Source organism: Euprymna scolopes, chromosome 9 (assembly GCF_053919585.1).
Source record: "Euprymna scolopes isolate OS-2025 chromosome 9, ASM5391958v1, whole genome shotgun sequence".
Classification (NCBI taxonomy): domain Eukaryota; kingdom Metazoa; phylum Mollusca; class Cephalopoda; order Sepiida; family Sepiolidae; genus Euprymna; species Euprymna scolopes.
Window position 1 is genome coordinate 168,713,486 of NC_136490.1, and position 18,781 is coordinate 168,732,266.

The window sequence follows — 18,781 nt, forward strand, 5'->3', positions numbered from 1 at the left end:
GGTTCGCAGAAAATTAAAGAAGCAAAAATATATAAACGAGAACAACTTTGATCACAGAATTTGAGAATTAAAAAGCAAACTTGTTTTAATTTTATTGTCTTTTATGTTTTACAATTTTTACAAATTTTATTGGGCGTTTGTATATATAAATAATCTGAGATTATCTATCAGATTTCCAAGTACGTTTTTAAGTTAACCTAAAATTTGTTACTGATTTTGTGCGGAATTGATTTGTGAATTCTTCATTATGATATTATTTTTAATGTTTGCCTAATTTTTAAATAATTAAGTATTATTCATTCATACAATAAAAAGCGCGTTTTCGTTATGATAGTGAAATTCGAAAATCGAAACATTGAATTTCAAGTAAAACTACTGCTTAAATGCACATATCCAAAACTGACGAAAAGTCGATAAGGTAGAAAACCAATTAGTGAAAATTGAGTTTTGCTAAAAAAAAAAAAAATTTTTTTAAAAAGGAGGGTTAATTTTTATTTTAACTGTAACACAACGCCGACTATTTTAGTTTGTGTTTCTAGGGGTTATCGAGGCCGCTGAAAACGAATCTGGCATTTACACCCGGCGCAAATTTACTGTTTGCCTGGCATTTAAAACCAACACAAAGTCAAGTATCTGCAGAAATTCTGCAGTGCAGCAGAATGTCTTCTTGGTTTCTCCTCTTCTCTTTTCTCTCTCCCAACAATCGAGCACAGCAATAAATGTGCCACAGCATATAATAACAAAAACTCTAAAGCACGTCTGACAGCACTGACTTCTGCCAACAGTCTGCCCCTCCTCTTAACAACACAGGCTTTTTATATCGCAAAATCGTTCACCTCTATTTGCATATTCTTCTAACTCACGTAATCACTACTCTATAAATAAGAGTCTTGACCGTTTCTTTTCTTTCTTTTTATTTATTTTCGGTGACGACCCGCACGTGGTCTATCCAGGTAAGTCACGCATTTCTCCACACTCCCCCCTGATCTCATGATCACAAACAGGACATTCGGGCAATCGTCGTTGGCGGGTACTCCTTCGAAGAATCGGGGGCAGCACTTCCTCATTGCTGTTTTCTTCATTACCACCATCATTACTACCAGTCTGTTCTATTATCCTGTCTCGTGGTTCCATAGGCGGTGTCTCACAATCAGGGCAGGGGGGCAGTATCCGTCTTTGTCGGGTACTTCTCTGAAGAATCGGAGGCGTCATCTCCTCGGTGTGCTCCATCATCCCTTCTCGCGGGGTTTCGCAATCACGGGGGGTGGGCAGTATTCGTCTCTGTTGAGTATTTTGATGAGACATTACTTCCTTGTGTCCATCGCTCTCCTCACTATTGTCATCAGTATGTCCCATCATTCCCTCGTCTGGTTCTGTTGGTGGTGTTTCTATGCTCACCTGAAGGGGCAGTAAGTGATCAGGATCATCTCTGAACGGTGTGTGATCCTCCTCATCGTCCTCAGAATCAGAAGAGGTATAACAAGGGCGGATATCTTTTACGTGACGTGGTATGCCACCAATCAACATGGTCTGAGGACTTATGATTTCGTCTATTTTTCCCCGGAAAAATTTCGTAGTGCACCCAGCATTTGGGGGTTTTATCCAAACAAGGTCTCCCACCTGATATGGTGTATTGACAACACTCACCACTGATGGTATGGCATCAACTCCTTTCACACGCTGTTCATATTGGTAAATCCCATTGGCTGGTGCAGTTGCTGGTGTTGCATTGTCCTTGGGTGTTATATTATACCAGTACACAGCTTCTGGAATAGAGCACTGCGTCCTGGCTGCAATTCTTTTGATGGTGCGGTGACACCGTTCTGCTATACCATTACCCTCGGGATAATATGCACACCGATAATGCATTTTAATCCCCCATTCGTGCACAAATTTCTGAAATTCTTGACATCAAAATGTGGCGGCATTATCAGTCAGAATTTCAATCGGGGCACCACGTTCAAAAAAGACGGCTCTCAACTGTTGTATAATGCTGGCTGCATCCTGTCGTGTCAATAGGTGCCATATTGTGAAACGCGTCGGGCCACAATCCGTCATGGTCAAAAAATGTTTGTCCCCATAATGTGTTATGTCCATCCCTACTCGCTGCCAGTTGCCCTCCACCTCGAGCTTCCCCTGGACCCTGTAGAGTATGAGAACGACCGATGAAACGGGTCGGAAAAAAGTGAAACACCCGTCGTCATGCGGTGTTATAAATTCAGCGCTAGTCTTGGACTCGGTAGACTTTTTAAGTCCACTTTACATGGCGCTACGAACAGGATTTATTTCTACATGATTTATTTTACAAGATTATTGTATTAATGAAATTTGAATAGTCATGGTGTTAGGACAACACGATTCTAAGGTTACGATAAGGATTCAGTTCTGGGGTTCGGGAAGGAGTGAATCACTCGCTCGACAACAGCACGTTTCTGCCCTCATCTTTTCTAATTGACCACACCTGGCCTCTCGCCACCAATATCACACCGCACAATCTGAACGTCAGCAACACGAAATTGTAATGTGCATCCAGGAGACAAGCGCCCACATGTTTGTGTGTTGTGTGAGTGCGTAAGAGAGACGGACGAAAAGGAAAGACTTACCTCGGGGCTGGCTCGGTGTCGCCGACCGAAAATAGAGAAAGAAAGATCAAGATGGCGGTCTTTTGTAAAGGATGATATCTCGCAAAGTCACATGAATTCTCGCAATATGCAAATTTAGCCGGCCTGCAACGGCCATAAAAGCGGGTGATTGAAAGACGTTGGGGGAGCGATGATTGACTTGGTCGGGAATCGTGTTGCTGTTGCTTCTCGTGCCGTGTGGGTGTGAGCATATCTTACCGTTGTTGGGACCGTTCTGAGTAACCGATTGTTGTGTCTGTTCTGAGTAACCGTTCGCATCCGTCTAGGTACCTTGCTAGTTGGATTCCGTGCAGAACCGGTGTTTACTGGTTATTGAATTGCTTTACGTTGCTGCAACATTATACATCTACAGAGGGCGCAGTACTTTTAAAGGATTTTCCTTATACATCTACAGAGGGCGCAGTAATTTTATAGGACTTTCCTTACACATTTTCTTCAAGCTATTTCGGCTATTTGCCATCTAGGACTTTGACCGAGTCAAAATTCGACTTAAAGCTCATACCCAAGTTTGACGGGTCCACGTCCATTGTCGACTGGGTTGAAAGGGTCGAGCTGACGTGCAACCTTTGTGAGGTAAAAAGGGCAGACTGTGATTCCCCTGAGATTGGCTGGGGGTGCCTTGAGTGTATATCAGCAACTCAGTGCTGCCGAAAAGGGAGATGTCACCGCAATTAAAGCTGCGCTGTACAAGGCATTTGCCATGGATCTTTGTACGGCCTATGAAAAATTTGCTTCCCGAAAACTTCTACCGGAGGAAAGCGTGACGTTTTCTTCGTGGAGTTAAAGAAACTCGCAGTCCTATTCGGTGGAGGGGTGTCGGAGCAGACGCTTGTGTACGCGTTTGTGGCGGGCCTTCCCACTCGGGTGAAGCAGCTACTGAGAGCCTCAACCAGCATTTCAACAACGCCCATGGAACACTTGATGGAACGTGCTCGAGCCATCATCAAAGATGAGGAGAACCTGGGGGAACCAGTTGTGATGGCGACACAGACAGGCCAGATTGGCGCTCGGGAGATTCCGAATCAGAACCCTGCAAGCAATGGGAAATGTTTTCGCTGCGGCCGATGCAGACATTTTGCAAGGAATTGCACCAACAGGGGGCGTGTGTGCTGTTTTAATTGTGGCGGTTTGGGGCATCTAGCCCAAAACTGTGCGGGAAACGTATCAGAGGAGAGGACGTCAGCGCCGCCCTGCTTCCCGAGCAAAATTTGAACAAGGCGCAACCAGTGATGACCATCTATGTAAACAGGATACCCTGCTCAGCACTTCTCGACTCAGGCTGTTCGCATACTATAGTGAGCGCCAGGCTGTGTCCAAGTTGGACTAAGAGAAAGATCAAAGTCACGACGATAGGAGGCCAGACCCAGACATGCTGTGGAGCTGGAACTGTCGAGATCTACACAGACACCGGTGCAGCCACTAAGATCAATGTGCTCGTGACCCAAGGAAATCTCCTGGGGTTTGACCTGTTGCTCGGATACGATGCCATCAAGGCGCTGGGGGAAGTCGCAATTCATCGGGATGGAAAAGTGCGATACTTGGAGGCCCCAGTGTGTGCAGCGCTCCACATCGATCGGCCGGATTTTACAGTGGACTACAACTCTCGCAAGAGGGCCTGGATTGCATCTTAGAAGTGGACCGAGGGAAGGGCACCAATTAAACTCAAGAATGGGGTTGCAGAGTACCCTATACCCAGTGAGGCTCAAGCAGAATACGAAAGGGAACTAAAGGCATGGATCCAAGATGGCTGGTTAATCCCCTACCCTAAGGACAAGCTTGGGACTCCCAAGGGTCTAATACCCTTGATGGCAGTAGTCCAGCATAACAAGTCGAAAGTACGGCCGGTGCTGGACTATAGGGAGCTTAACAAGTATATTGAAGCCTACACTGCCGATGCTGACGTATGCGCCAGCAAGTTGAGGGAATGGCGTCAGAAAGGCACTAATGTCTCAATATTGGATTTGCAAAAAGCCTATTTACAGGTGCGAGTTGATGAGACGTTGTGGCCGTTCCAGACAGTTTGGTTCCAGGGGCAGAGGTACTGCCTTACACGCCTCGGCTTTGGCCTAAATGTGGTACCACAGATCATGAAGACTATAGTCAACACAGTATTGTCCCAAGAAAAGCCCATGAGGGACTCAACGTCAGCTTACATTGATGATGTATACGTTAATGAAGATGTACAGTCTGCATTGTGTGTCAAAGAAAAGTTGGCTCAGTTTGGTCTGGAATGCAAGAATCCCGAACATTTGAGGGAAGAAGCACGTGTATTGGGATTGGATGTTTATGAAGAAGATGGCACCCTACAATGGAGGCGTGGCAGTGAAATTCCAAGCATCCCCAACATCGTTACAAGGCGGACCGTTTTTTCTTGGTGTGGAAAACTTGTTGGTCACTTACCGGCCTGTGGCTTGTTCCGCGGAGCTGTTGGTGTAATTAAACGCAGAGCAAATTTAACAACCACGGGTTGGGATGACATATCCGATGATGTCCTACTAATTCTGATGATTAAAGAGACACTGGAGAGAGTGAACAAGAAGGACCCTTCTTCGAAGATGCATGTTAGCTGCAGCCCATAACAGATTCTCAGCATATCAACCTGGCAGAGCTGGATGCCGTTGTAAAGGGGATAAATCTGGCCCTGCAGTGGCAGTCTAAGAAGTTGACCTTGTACACAGATTCTCTCTGTGTCTACCACTGGGTGTCTGACACACTTTCAGGATGGACATGAATCCGTACCAAGGCAGCAAGCGAAATGTCAATACGGAGAAGGCTAGACACGCTAAAAAACCTGGTATCTGAGTATGGGCTATCACTGAGCGTCACTCTGGTGCCATCACATTGTAATCATGCTGACCAACTCACCCGAGTACCTCACAAATGGTATGAAGCCACGAAGATGGGAATGGAGATTACTGCTCGATCTTGTGCAGTTGCAATCGACCCATGTCAAATACAAAAAATTCATGCACAGAGCGGACATCCGGGTATCAAGAGGACCCTTTATTTTGTGAGGCGCGTATACCCAGCAGTGACCAAGATGGATGTCAGACAGATCATCAGAAATTGTGAGGCTTGCCAGTCTATTGATCCTGCACCAGAGCGATGGCAGAAGGGTCGATTGGAAGTTGAGGGTGTGTGGCAGTGGCTGGCCATGGATATTACCCATTACAGTGGCAAGCCCTTTCTAACTCTCATTGATTGCGGGCCTATGAGATTTGTGGTGTGGCGGCAGATGACCAGACAGGATTCGGCAAATGTTGTTCACCACCTATCATCCATTTTTTTTGAGCGAGGTGCGCCGGAAGAGCTCCTGACTGAAAATGATGCAGCGTTTTGTAGCCAGCAAGTCCGGCAGTTGTTAGATAAGTGGGGCGTCCGACTACGGTTGCGATGTGCGCATGCCATCGCAGCATCAAGAGAATTGCTGCCAGGAAGCGATGTACTATTACGGAAGCCACATATTGGTATAACATTACGCAAAAGGACGAGACGTCTCCTTCAACCGCACCTGCGAATGCTATTTACACATACCGAGTCGGAGTGAAGGGAATCAACACTACGCAGCCAGCCGACAAGGGAACATGTAACAGATATGAAGTGGGAGATCCAGTGTGGGTGCGGCCCCCAGGAAATTGGTGCACTGACAAGTTTAAGTGAGGACAAATATCTGGAGTGATTAGCTAGCAGTCTGTTTTGGTCGATGGAACCCCACGACATGTGTGAGACCTTCGCCCAGCTACCGAGGCGCGTCACACAACTACAGAAGAAAGCAGTGAAGCGTCCAGTGATGAGCTGCCGATACACGGATTCGGTAAGCCCCCTCCAGAGACTGATAGCGATACTTCGTCTGATGAGGCGGAACCAGATCCAGAGCCCGAATCTGAAACAGTGAATGTACCTCTTCGCAGAAGCACACGCACTAAAAGGCCACCCCCACAATGCTCCCTATGTGATCATAAGATCAGGGGGAGTGTAATGTGCATCCAGGAGACAAGCGCCCACATGTTTGTGTGTTGTGTGGGTGCGTAAGAGAGACGGACGAAAAGGAAAGACTAACCTCGGGGCTGGCTTGGCATCGCTGACCGAAAATAGAGAAAGAAAGATCAAGATGGCGGTCTTTTGTAAAGGATGATATCTCGCAAAGTCACATGAATTCTCGCAATATGCAAATTTAGCCGGCCTGCAATGGCCATAAAAGCGGGTGATTGAAAGACGTTGGGGGAGCGATGATTGACTTGGTCGGGAATCGTGTTGCTGTTGCTTCTCGTGCCGTGTGGGTGTGAGCATATCTTACCGTTGTTGGGACCGTTTTGAGTAACCGATTGTTGTGTCTGTTCTGAGTAACCGTTCGCGTCCGTCTAGGTACCTTGCTAGTTGGATTCCGTGCAGAATTGGTGTTTACTGGTTATTGAATTGCTTTACGTTGCTGCAACATTATACATCTACAGAGGGCGCAGTAATTTTATAGGACTTTCCTTACACATTTTCTACAGAAATACTTTTCAAGAGATGTTCACGACTATTTTTTCCCCCTTTTGCATATACCCTACACGCCCCCTCAGATCTCCGAGATCAATAAGACACTTCATAATCCTTCACCCAAGCAGGCCTCCTCCTCTCACGTTGAGGCCTCCGGGGGACAATTCTTGGGGGTTGAAGTTTTCAGGTTCACTACAGACATTCTCGTCCAGTTGTAAAGAACCGCAATGTGGGGCTAAGTTGAATTGAGGTGCATCGATAACTTCTCAATGGATCTCGACTTCCCCCTCTTCACTGCCATTACTGCACACCGGCAGGGTCACATGACGCAGGTCTAGGATATGCCGAGGAATGCCATTCACCATCACGTTGTTCTTCAACTACATGCCCATTACGACCCCCCTCCCCCAGCGAGTGGTACTTTTTGCATCGGGGGGCTTCACCCACACCTCCTCACCCGCTTTAATGGTAGCTTCTTCACCTCAATTCCTACTGTTTTGTTGCACGGATGCTGCCACTTATATGCGAAGATGGCTCTATGAGGCACAGTTGTCTCATCTTGTCTGGTTTTCGGTGAAATGTTGTACCAAAACACCGCCTCCATGGGTGAAATGTTGCTTTTTTCCGCAGCAGCCTTTGTTGCATGAACAGCAACAGGTGTTACACCGTTTGGAGTAACGCCCCTTAGAGGTGACCGGTGTAAGAAGAGTAACCACTGGTGTTATGTTATATTTTATCCGTGGCCATCCTCACACATGAAACAGCCTTGATGGTGCGAGTATTCCTTTCCACTATCCTATTGCCACTCAGCCGATACGCTGCCCTAAAAAATTGCTTTACTACTTATCACACACCTCTTTAAAGGCTTCTGATCGGAAAGCAGGCAATTGTCCATTAACAGTTCCTCAACCGACCCTTTCTCCAAAAATATTTCTTCGATGACCCCCCTCTAATCAACCGCGCAGCTTCTGCCCTGATCTCTCTCCAGATGGCAAACTTCCCATCGACAGATACAGTTTATGGTGATAATGAGGTACATCAATGGCCAATCCATCCCAATCCTCCGCAATGTGTAACTCTCCTGCTTCGTGTCTGGACAGTCCGGGGTCTATCGATTGGCACTCCTGACAGTGCTTCACTACCTCCCTGTCCTCCACCTCGGTGGTTTCCGGGTAAACCTCTCTTGCCAGGAATAACGTCCGTTCTCGACCAAAGTGGTGCATTTCGTGTAGCTTTTTAACTTCCTCCCCTGCACAGCATACTGAGGAGACCTCCTTTCCCTCTTGCAGCCAGGCCTTCTTTATCCATGTCATCGAATCCGCCTTATTCTTTTCTGATGGGACCAGCACTATAAATATCCTCAACTGGAATTTCGCTATCAAATCTGCGAGTGCTCTGAACCTGCGCTTGATCAGCATTTCTGTAGCACCTCTGGTCTTAATTCGCTTATCGCCAGTCACTGCCGACCTGATCCATGAAACTACCATTGTTGAATCGGATTTGATTTCAATTATTTTCAATCCCCACTTCAAGGCCAGATTGATTCCTTTCATAGCGGCCTCCAGTTCAGCTATGTTGATATGGAAATAGTCGTTTTTCTTTCTTATCCACGCCGCATCTTCTACACTTACATCTCCCATCTCTAATACAATGCCCAATGCCAAGCTGCTGGTATTGCACCAAATCACCCCCGCGTCTCCGCTGCTGACGTACCATTCCCCTTTTACTGGGTCTTCTTTCATCACTCTCGTGATGATTTCTTGTATGTTTGTGACCTCATTTGACACATGGCCCTCCCAGCCATCAGTGCCCGTTTGTCGTTTAATAAAGTTGCATGCTATCCTGAGCCAGCCGGTGATTGGATAGTGTCGCACCAGTCTCCCGCAGACCGAGAAGAGTTCTCATTTTGTCAGGTCAGTTTCGACTTCGGGTATCGCATTCTCGCATCTAAAGACAAAGCTTCCTTTGCCATCTTGTCATAGTTTCAACCCCAACGCCACTCATCCATCCAGGGACTCCACCAGTTTTGCAGTCAGCCCATACCTCTCGACATGGCCTCTCACTTTCTTCGCTGTCACCTCTGCATCCTCCACAAGAATGTTGTCAATGTATGAACTAGTGGCCTTGTCCACTGTACAGTCTTTACTCAGCACTGTCTTCAGCACGGCAGTCATAATTTTGGGGGATGAGCTCAGCCCAAAGCCTAACCTCGTCAGGCAATACATCTTCCCCTTGTACCGGACCAATTAATGTTGCCAGAGTTTTTCATCTACATGGATCTGGAGATAAGCAGACTTCAGGTTGATAATCTTAGTGGCCCGCTCCATCCTCCTCCATTTCCTCATAACCTCTTTGCATATGTCAATCCCCTTTTCAGTGTGGCAGGCTACATGTCTGTTTAATTCTCTGATATCAAGTACCAGTCTAACTTTGTTCTTTGTGGGTTGAACAACTGCCAGTAATGGTAGCACTCCTTTTTCTTCCTGTGGTGTTTTATCATAGAACGGAAGACAGACCAAAACCTGAAAATGAGAACAAGCTGGGGAGCAGTGAAGGTCTCATCTCCATAAACCTCCTTCTTTCGCGTCGTCCAAATCACGCCTCTCATAACTGCTAGCAAACACAGAAAAACATAGCGTTCTTCTTTCTTCATGGTCGATGCCCAGTTGCAGCATGGGGAAATCGAATCCAGCGCAAAAAAACGCCCGCTCAGCATGCGAACCGTGAAACCTTTAACTAACTCACACAACGGTCGAACGATGGCGCAGTGGAAGAAAGCATGATCAAGGTCTTCCTCCCAATCTCCACATCGGACACAATTAGGTGTCTCCATAAAACCCGCTGCGTAAAGTCTTTTGCCGACCCAGAGGGTATTTCGTATTACCAGCCAGGTGAGTGATGCCTCGTAATTATCGAAGCAGCTCGACCCAGGCGCCCAAGGCCATATTAAGCGGCGCTCCTCCTTCGTAAAACCGAACTCCTCAATCTTTTTGTCTTGAACGGATCCCCTCACTAAGGCCCGATATAGCGCTTGTGAGACAACAGCTGGGTGTCAGAGAGGCTTTCTTTAACCTGTAGAAGAAATGTCAAGGCCTGCCGACACTCGCGATAGAAAGGCTACTCATTTCGGGGCAACTTGTTTGCCGCCCCCTCAGCTGAATGCACACTCTCCAAAGCCTGAAAGGCTTTCTTAGTGTCGTCTATCCAGAAGACACCGTTTCCCTCACTAGGTGTACACATTCGATCCAGGTATATCAGCCTAAGAGTGTGTCTATGTATTTCCACACTAGGCATACCCAGACCGCCTTCAGACGGATGCAGGTAACAGACCTCCCGGGTAACTATGGCTTGCTTTCCGTGCCATAAGAACGCAAAAAGAGCACGCACCAGATAAACTAGTGTGGCCTCCAAGAGTGGAAGAACTGATAGACGGTAAAGGATCAGGGGGTAGATATGAGAATTGCATACCTCCACCCGAACCCTTCAAAGACAGGTTTCTCAAGGCCCACAAATGAGATGCGATCTTGACCGCTTCCAATACTTCCGACCAATTTTCCTCCAGCTGGAGGCCGGGCCAAACCAGATGCCGAGTAGCTTGCACGGCCTATCAATCCAACCAAAGGGTCCCTGAAGGGGCATACCCCTCCAGGCACCGATACGTAAGCCAATAGACTTAACGTAGTTAATTATGGTTCCTGTGACCTTGGCATACCGACTTGTTTCTATGTCGACGACTCTAATCTCGGCACTGCTCGTTACAAGCACGGTCACGTCGTCAGCATAGGCAGTATACTTTACCGGGGTAGAGCCACCTGGCAAAGTAATACTGCGATTCACCCGAAGCTGGCGCAAATATGGCTCAAGCGCCAGCACATACTGCATTGGGGATAACGGAAACCTTGACGGATCGATCTTGTTAACATGAAGGGCTTCAATCTCACCCCATTCACTTCCACCATAGCACCGGGGTTGGCATACAAGAGGCGAATCCAAGAGCGAAACTGGGGACCGAACCCAGCCGAGCGAAGAACAGCCTCTAGGTAACGATGGTCTACTCTGTCGAATGATTTGGACTGATCTAAATTGATCAGCGCGGCTTCTGTGTCGACTTTTTCTATGATCAAGCGTATCGTGTGCAAATTATCTTGAATTGTCCAGTCCCTAACAGAACAAGTCTGTTTGGGACTTATTAGACGGTGTAAGACAATCTGCAGACGATTTGCTAAGATCTTGGCCAAAATCTTTAACTCTGTGTTTAACTTCATTAAGGGCCGGAAATTACCTATCCCATCCCTTCCATTTTTATCTTTGCATAACAATTTAATGATCCACCTGGTAAAGTACCTAAGTATGAACCCGTTCCTAAAGCAGTAGTTAAAAAGAACAGTCAGCAAAGGAATAAAAATGGGCGACAGCCTCAAATACACCTCGTACGGCAGACCATCAATCCCAGGGGTGCTGTCTAGCCCGACCTGTTTCAAGGCCTCAATGACTTCTTCCTCTTTTATGCTACCTTCACACCTAGCCGTTTTGGTCGCCTCAAGGAAAGAAAAGTCGGCTAAATAGGTGTCAAACTGTTCAATAGTCAGACCAGGCTCCTTGGTAAAAAGTTCCTGAAAATGAGTTCAAAAACCCTCTAAGATTCCGTCGTTTGAAGTTATGGTTCATCCGTCCGGCAATGTGACACTGGCGATGTGTTGATCTGCAGAACATCGAAACTGCTCCGCATGCAATGACGCGGCCATATTTGTTGCCTCATTAGGCGCTCTTTTTAATCTACTCCTAACTAGTGATCCCTGGCCCTCCCTGTTATCCAAGGAGTCCAGTTCAGCCTTAACTATAGTATAGCTAGCACTATCCCCCTCCTCCACCGCCCTTTCTAATCTATCTTCTAGTGCCTCTTTCGCTGCTCTAGAACTACGGTTGAGCCGGCGACTAAAATCAGCAGCGAAGGACCTAATAACTTCGTTCCAGTCTCCCACTAAAACTAACCAACGAGACGAATTCATGAAGGGCTCGATTCGCCGTAAAAAGAATACAAGCTCAGTACAGTTATTGGGCGCATAAACCCCAATAAAACGAAATACCAGATCCTTTACGGTAACATCCAGAACGAGCAATCTTCCCTCCGGATCTGCATAAATAGGATCACACGACGCATCAAGAGTGCGCTTAACTAGCCAGGTAACCCACCTTGCATGGGTATCAAAATGTGCTGAATAGAGTTGAAAGTCTCTAAGGAGCACATCCTGATAGTCACTTGGAATAAAGTGAGTTTCCTGTAAGCAACATATATCCACACCGAGGCATTAAAGGTCGCGTGCAACTCGAAGTTTACAAGAGGCGCCCCTCAACCCTCGGACATTCAAAGTAGCTAATCTTAAAGAAGCCATCTTGATCTACTTAGGGTTGGGAATTCTGAACAAACATGGACGGTGTCAAGACACCGACAGCTGTCCCCATGGATCCATTGGTCATTTCAGTGGTGAATGACCCGTCAGAGGACAGACCGCCGATGTCAAGAGGGAACGTTAGTTTAATTATATATAAAGATGGATGCATCTTGATAGGGACCCGTCTAACACATGATTTTTTTCATTTCAGTAATATCTCTATCGTTAAAAACGCTACTGGTGGGAATAAGTTGAAGGCATTGTTTGCCTCTTTCATCATCGCCCAAACCCCGTTAGCTTCTCCTCTAGGTCTAGCGACTGTTAATATTCTGTTCGCTTTGGGGAGGTTTTCGGAGTTTGAGATCTCTTTTTTTTTTTACAGTTCTAAATGTCAGCAAGTTTTTATAGTCCTTGGACTTGTGCGTTTTCATGATGCTTTCGCGTTCTGCTGAAATTTGGCAGACCGCGTCGCTAGCAGTGTCAGAAATTTCGTGAAAATAGCGAATAATTCCACCCCATCTTTCCAAGCTTATAACTCCTCGAAAAATGCAATTCAAGCCCTAATTTTTTTTTCAATTAAAGGAGCAAGGACCAAGATTTCATTAAAAAAAAAAAAAAAAACGTGTTTTTTTTTAAAAAGGTTTTAAACTTCGGACTTTACAGGTAAAATTCTACAAGAACAATATGTTCTTTTTGTTTCAAATTTGAATATATTATGTATTGACCTTTTCTCTTCAATTTGTGAGTAAATAATTATGTACTTATGGGGTTCTAAATTAATTATTATTAGACATTTACAAAATGGAAGGCGTGAATTATTCGACCCCCTGTCTTTCCAAGCTTATAACTCCTCGAAAAATGTAATTCAAGCCCTAATTTTTTTTTCAATTAAAAGAGCAAGGACCAAGGTTCCATTAAAAAAAAAAAAAGAAAAAACAAATAACGTGGTTTAAAAAAAAGGTTTTAAACTTCAAACTTTACAGGTAAAATTCTAAAAGAACACTATGTCTTTTTTTTTTTTTAATTTGAATATATTATGTATTGACCTTTTCTCTTCAATTTGTGAGTAAATTAATTATTTACTTTCGGGTTACTAAATTAGTATTTACTTTTTAATAGACACTTAAAAATTGGTATGGGGGGGGGTTCGTGAATTTAAAAAAAAAACGTTTGTCTAAAATATTATATTCGATTTATTGGAAAGAACATAAAATTTCACATTGACCCTGAAAATATCGTAAAAATAGAATCAATAGAAAAATTTTGATAGATTTTTAAAATTTAAAAATTGAAAAATATTGAGTTTAAAAATTGAAAAATATTGAGTTCGGAAAATTCATTACTGTTTACAAAAAAAATATATTTCTATTACTTTTAAAACAACTGTAATAGTTTATTTTGGAAGTATAATCCATAAAGAAAATAAATAACCCACTTTTAACAGAGAAATTCCGAGATTTTTATATTGTATTCGCAGTTTCGTGTTAGGGGTGACGCGGCGCGTCGCCGGAAGAAAAAAAGGGGGGATTTCTTTTTGCGGGCCTCAGTTTCGCATGAAGGGCTTTTCTGTCTCTTTTTTTCAGACGGGGTGGGAGGGGGTACGTCTGTTTTCATGGGAGAAGGGGGGAGTGTTCTGTGGTGTGCTTGCAGGAGTGCACAAGGGGGAAGGTCTCGGGCTTTTCTTTTTAGGGGCACCTAGAGACGTCATTTTCTTTTCCCTGTTCTGGAGTGCAGTGTTTAATGGGCTTGGGGCGTTTTTTGGTGTACGTTTTTCCTTTGGGATGGGGATGGGTTTTTCCAGGAAAAGAAACTCGGGGAAGGGGACGGTTTTTTTGGGATTCACGTTTCTCATCCAAACTATCTTTGAGTTTTAAAAGTTCTTTAAACTTGTTACCTCCCGGGCCTTTGCTTGTCCTTATATCTAGTTTTTCCTCCTTTGTGAGGAAACGTGCATAAGTTTTAGGTGGCGATTTCCTTGGTGGAACTAGCTTCCATTCGTCCTTTTTTGTGGGAGAGGCTGCTTCCGTGTTGAAAACTGCCTCGATCTCATCCGGTGATAATTTTGTTGGGGTGTGTTTGGGTTTATCCTCTGCATCCGCTATTTTGGACCCGATCTGTGAATCCGGTTGTAGGTGTGTTAATACTTTATTTTTGGGGTTCCTGGGTGTTGACTGTTTTTTGGGGCACGTATACGTTAAGTGGCCTACTTCCCCGCATATCCAGAAAGCTGGGCGCCTTCCAGCTACCACAATCGGCAATTTTTTCTGTTTCTGCTTCCATGTAATAGGGTATTTTGTAATATTTTTCCTTATTTATTAGCAGGTCAAAAGACCAAACGCCATTATAATGGTCGACACTGACCCCTGTGATATCCCCAAATTGGAGGAGATAGACAGCCAAGTACTCTCCTGGGACTACGCCAGGAACTTCGAAGATGGAGACGGTAGTTCTCCTTCGCCCCATATACTCCATTCTAAGAATGTAGTCGTTGGTTATGATCTCATTTTGAGATAATTTCACACAATCATCCTCCATTTTAAAAAGAGCTGCCCAGGTGTTTTATCCCCGAGCCTTTGTAATTCTTTCGGCTCTCATGTCAGTGGTAGCTATCAGTTTCGTTACTGTGTCCTTGATTGAACGGATGAGTTTCTTAGCCTTTCGATCTATTACTAGAAGAAGGATGGTTTTCTTCTCAAACTCTTGTAATCTCGGTTGATCCAATGTTATGCCACTTTTGGTAACATGTTTCGCGCATTTCTTAGCTTCTGTTAAGGTCTCGAGGTCGATTTTCTTCCAGCCTTCCTTTTCATTTTCCATCTTTCCTTTAGAAGGACCCGGCGGCGCACAGCTGGCAGATGCCATGGCCGGCGGTAACAATCGTGCCGTACTAGCAAAAAAAAAAAAAACCGTACTAGTTTTTTTTTTAATTCAATTTTCACCCCAAACAAGGCACAGTGCCACTTTGAAGCAGGGGGCTACTATCAGGGACTTAATTAGCAGGGTCATTATGAAGGGAGATGAGTAGAAAGATGTTTGTTCACATTACACTTGAACTTCTGCATATCAGTGCAGTTGGGAAAGCAGAATCCCGGAGGGGAGTTCCAAAGACCCGCAGTTCTGGGGAAGAAACTATTGGAGTAAAAGGCTTTCCTGCACCTAGGGATCTCTACTGTAAAGGGATTAGACTTAGTAACTTGTCGGGTTTGTCGGGGGTAGTTACGTCGGAGAGGTACAAGTGTTTGCAGTTCGTCAGAGCATTCACCATTAAAGTATTTGTAGAACAGGCAGAGGGATGCAACATCTCGTCGATGGGACAGAGGCTGAAACCTAGATGACAGTTCAGGACCTATCAGGTTGGCGACTCTCTTTTGAACCCTGTCCAGGAGCGAGAGACAAGCAGCAGATGCACCAGCCCAGATGTGAAAACAGTACTCCATACATGGGAGAATGTTGGCCTTATAGAGATATAGGATACTGACAGGCGTAAGTAGTTTTCTAGCACGGAAGTGGGAGCCAACCTTACTTGCAGCAGCCTTGGCAATCCTCTCAATGTATCTATTCCAGTTCATATTCCCTGTAAACGTTAGGCCGAGGAGTTTAAAAGAAGTACTTTCAGGCAATGTGTTCTTGGCCATTGCTACTGGTGGTAGAGAAGGTTTCTTGTAGTTATTGAAGGAAACAAGCTTAGTCTTAGCAGCATTGAATGTGGCCATCCATTTTTGTCCCCATTCCACTACAGATTGGAGGTCATCCTCTAGTATTTCTGCCATTTCCTTGGATATGTGTTCATTTGTTTTCCCCTCATATCTGTTATATAGAGTGGTGTCATCGGCAAATATACCCATCTCCGAAACAATTTTATCAGGGAGGTCATTTATGAATATCAGGAATAATAGAGGTCCAAGCATAGACCCCTGAGGTACTCCCGCATTTATGTCATATTGTTTAGATGTACGACCGTTGAGGACAACTTTGATTTTTCTCTTACTTAAGAAGGATTTAATTACATTATGAATTCTTCCAGTGATTCCATATGATCTAATTTTCCTTAGAAAATCATCGTGCCATACTCTGTCAAAAGCCTTAGATATATCAAGGGCTACCGCCCTACCGTCCCCTGTTTTGTCCAATGAACAGTATATACGTTCAGAAACTACAGTTAAGATATCTGCTGTTGAACGGTCTTGCCTGAATCCATATTGTTTGTCAGTCAGGTGTTTAGCAGCTGTTAGGTGCTGGACTAGGGCTTGATTAACTAAGGACTCAAATATTTTGGCGAAAAGCGGGAGGAGGCTAATGGGGCGATAATTTAGTGGGTCAGTTCTTTCACCAGAATTCTTGAAGACTGGTACCACAGAGGCGGTTTTCCAGCAACCGGGAAAGCAAGATTCGTTAAGGCATTTATTGCAAAGTTTGGAGAGAACTGGAGCAACCTACGCAGAGCATTTTTTTAATAGCACAGCAGGGATGAGATCTGGTCCACATGCTTTTTTTGAGGTGCCTAGGTTTTTTATAATAGCATGTACCTGAGAAGGGGTGATTTTCAAATCGTCTAGTGTGGCGTCTGTTCACAGAGGAAAATCAGGGAGTTAGTGGTGTACCGAGTTCCGTGTGGAGTTTGAGGCAAACTGACTGGAAAGCAGATTAGCCTTGTCAGTTGCCGTGCAAGCAACCTCATGATCGTTTGATAGTGGATAGCGACGGGGGAAAAGAAAGAGAAATAACAAATTTAACAAGAGGAGATACTGAGACAGGCTCGAAGGTGCAGTAAACTACAAGCTAAATGCACCCAACGGGATAGACTCTGACAGAGGTAACATGCGACCGAGAAAGGAGGTAGTGGTAGGGCGGACAACAGGCGTAGAAAAAAACCCGGGTAAACAAAAAAAAAGAAAAAGAAAAAAATGGTAGATAGGGCCAGAGTGGTAATTGTAAAGGATACTTCTTTTGGCCAAGAGAGTTGTAAACGCTAATTGACCATGACAGCCCGATACATGAGTGGAAGGAAGGGCACCAATGAAATTCCAATTTACAAAGCGACCATTGTTGGCTGCTCCCTGGTGGGTAAGTGGCCTCTATTGAAAAGACATGTGGCCTTTGTGGAATTGGATTTGGTTCATTTTTATGATCCCTCAAAGTTAATTGAACGAGACCATTCTGGTTTTAATGGCCCGTCAAATTCCATTAGGCACACGCCGGCTGAGATTGGGGGTCCGCCTAGTCTGCTTGATTGCCAACAGAAGAAGAAGAAACAGCCCCTTTTTTGGGCATAGGCCGCCTGGTGAAGATTTGAGTGACAGCGGTTCCGGCATCCTGATTGGCTAAAGGGCCGAATGAGAGTAAAAGAAGAAGATATAGCTCCCGTCCCCACAATATAAGCAGCGAGTTTTGAGCGCAAGGCACATAGAGAGAGAGAGAGAGAGAGAAAGAGAGAGAGAGAGAGAGAGAGAGAGAGAGATCTTCTCCCCTGGGCTCGAACGAGCGAAAAAGCCGACTGCCTCATCGATTGACCTTGTCACGTAGCTATTTAGTCTTTATCGAAAAAGAAAGAACTTTGCAGTTAACAAACGGCCAGTCCCTAACTTAATAACGAATTACGAAACGACGATTGTAAACTTTTATGAATAACAAGGAATTTTGCATAAGAAAAAAAAACAAATATCGACTTGTCTTTTTTTAATTTGTTTTGCATGATTGCAGAAACGCTTGACGAGTCTCTTTCAGGTACTGGCCGCTGAGATTCTCATCAAGGAGACACGAAGACCAACAATCGGGGAGCGTTCCACCACTAGACGACACGCGAGCAACGTAAGTGTCATAATACAATAATAACAATAATAATAACAAAGATAACAATAGCAAGCGCCATAAATGACGTACACGACCATTTGTGACTTGTAATGGAGGGTATATATTTAATTGCTGCCCACATCAGCAATATGTGGCACAAGGCCGGAAAGTGGGAACCCCGCAGGCTCCTCTAAAGAAGGGGCACTCCTGCAATTGTAAAAATTGCCTGAGTAACCCCGTCGGCCTTCCTCGGTCGGGGCGCCTCAGGCAGCAAGCAATAAACTTGCCCCACCGGAAAGCCCGGTGGCAAGGCCTGGGAGAGTGGACCTCCTAGGTATTACTCAGGGGGCGTACCTCAGTCCAACAAGTGCTGGACCGGTTCCTGGCTCTTCACATGTTGTGCTGAGTGTCAAGTGACGAATCCTTGACTTGTACTACCCTGTCTCCATGCAGCCGAAGCCGCTAGGAGACCTT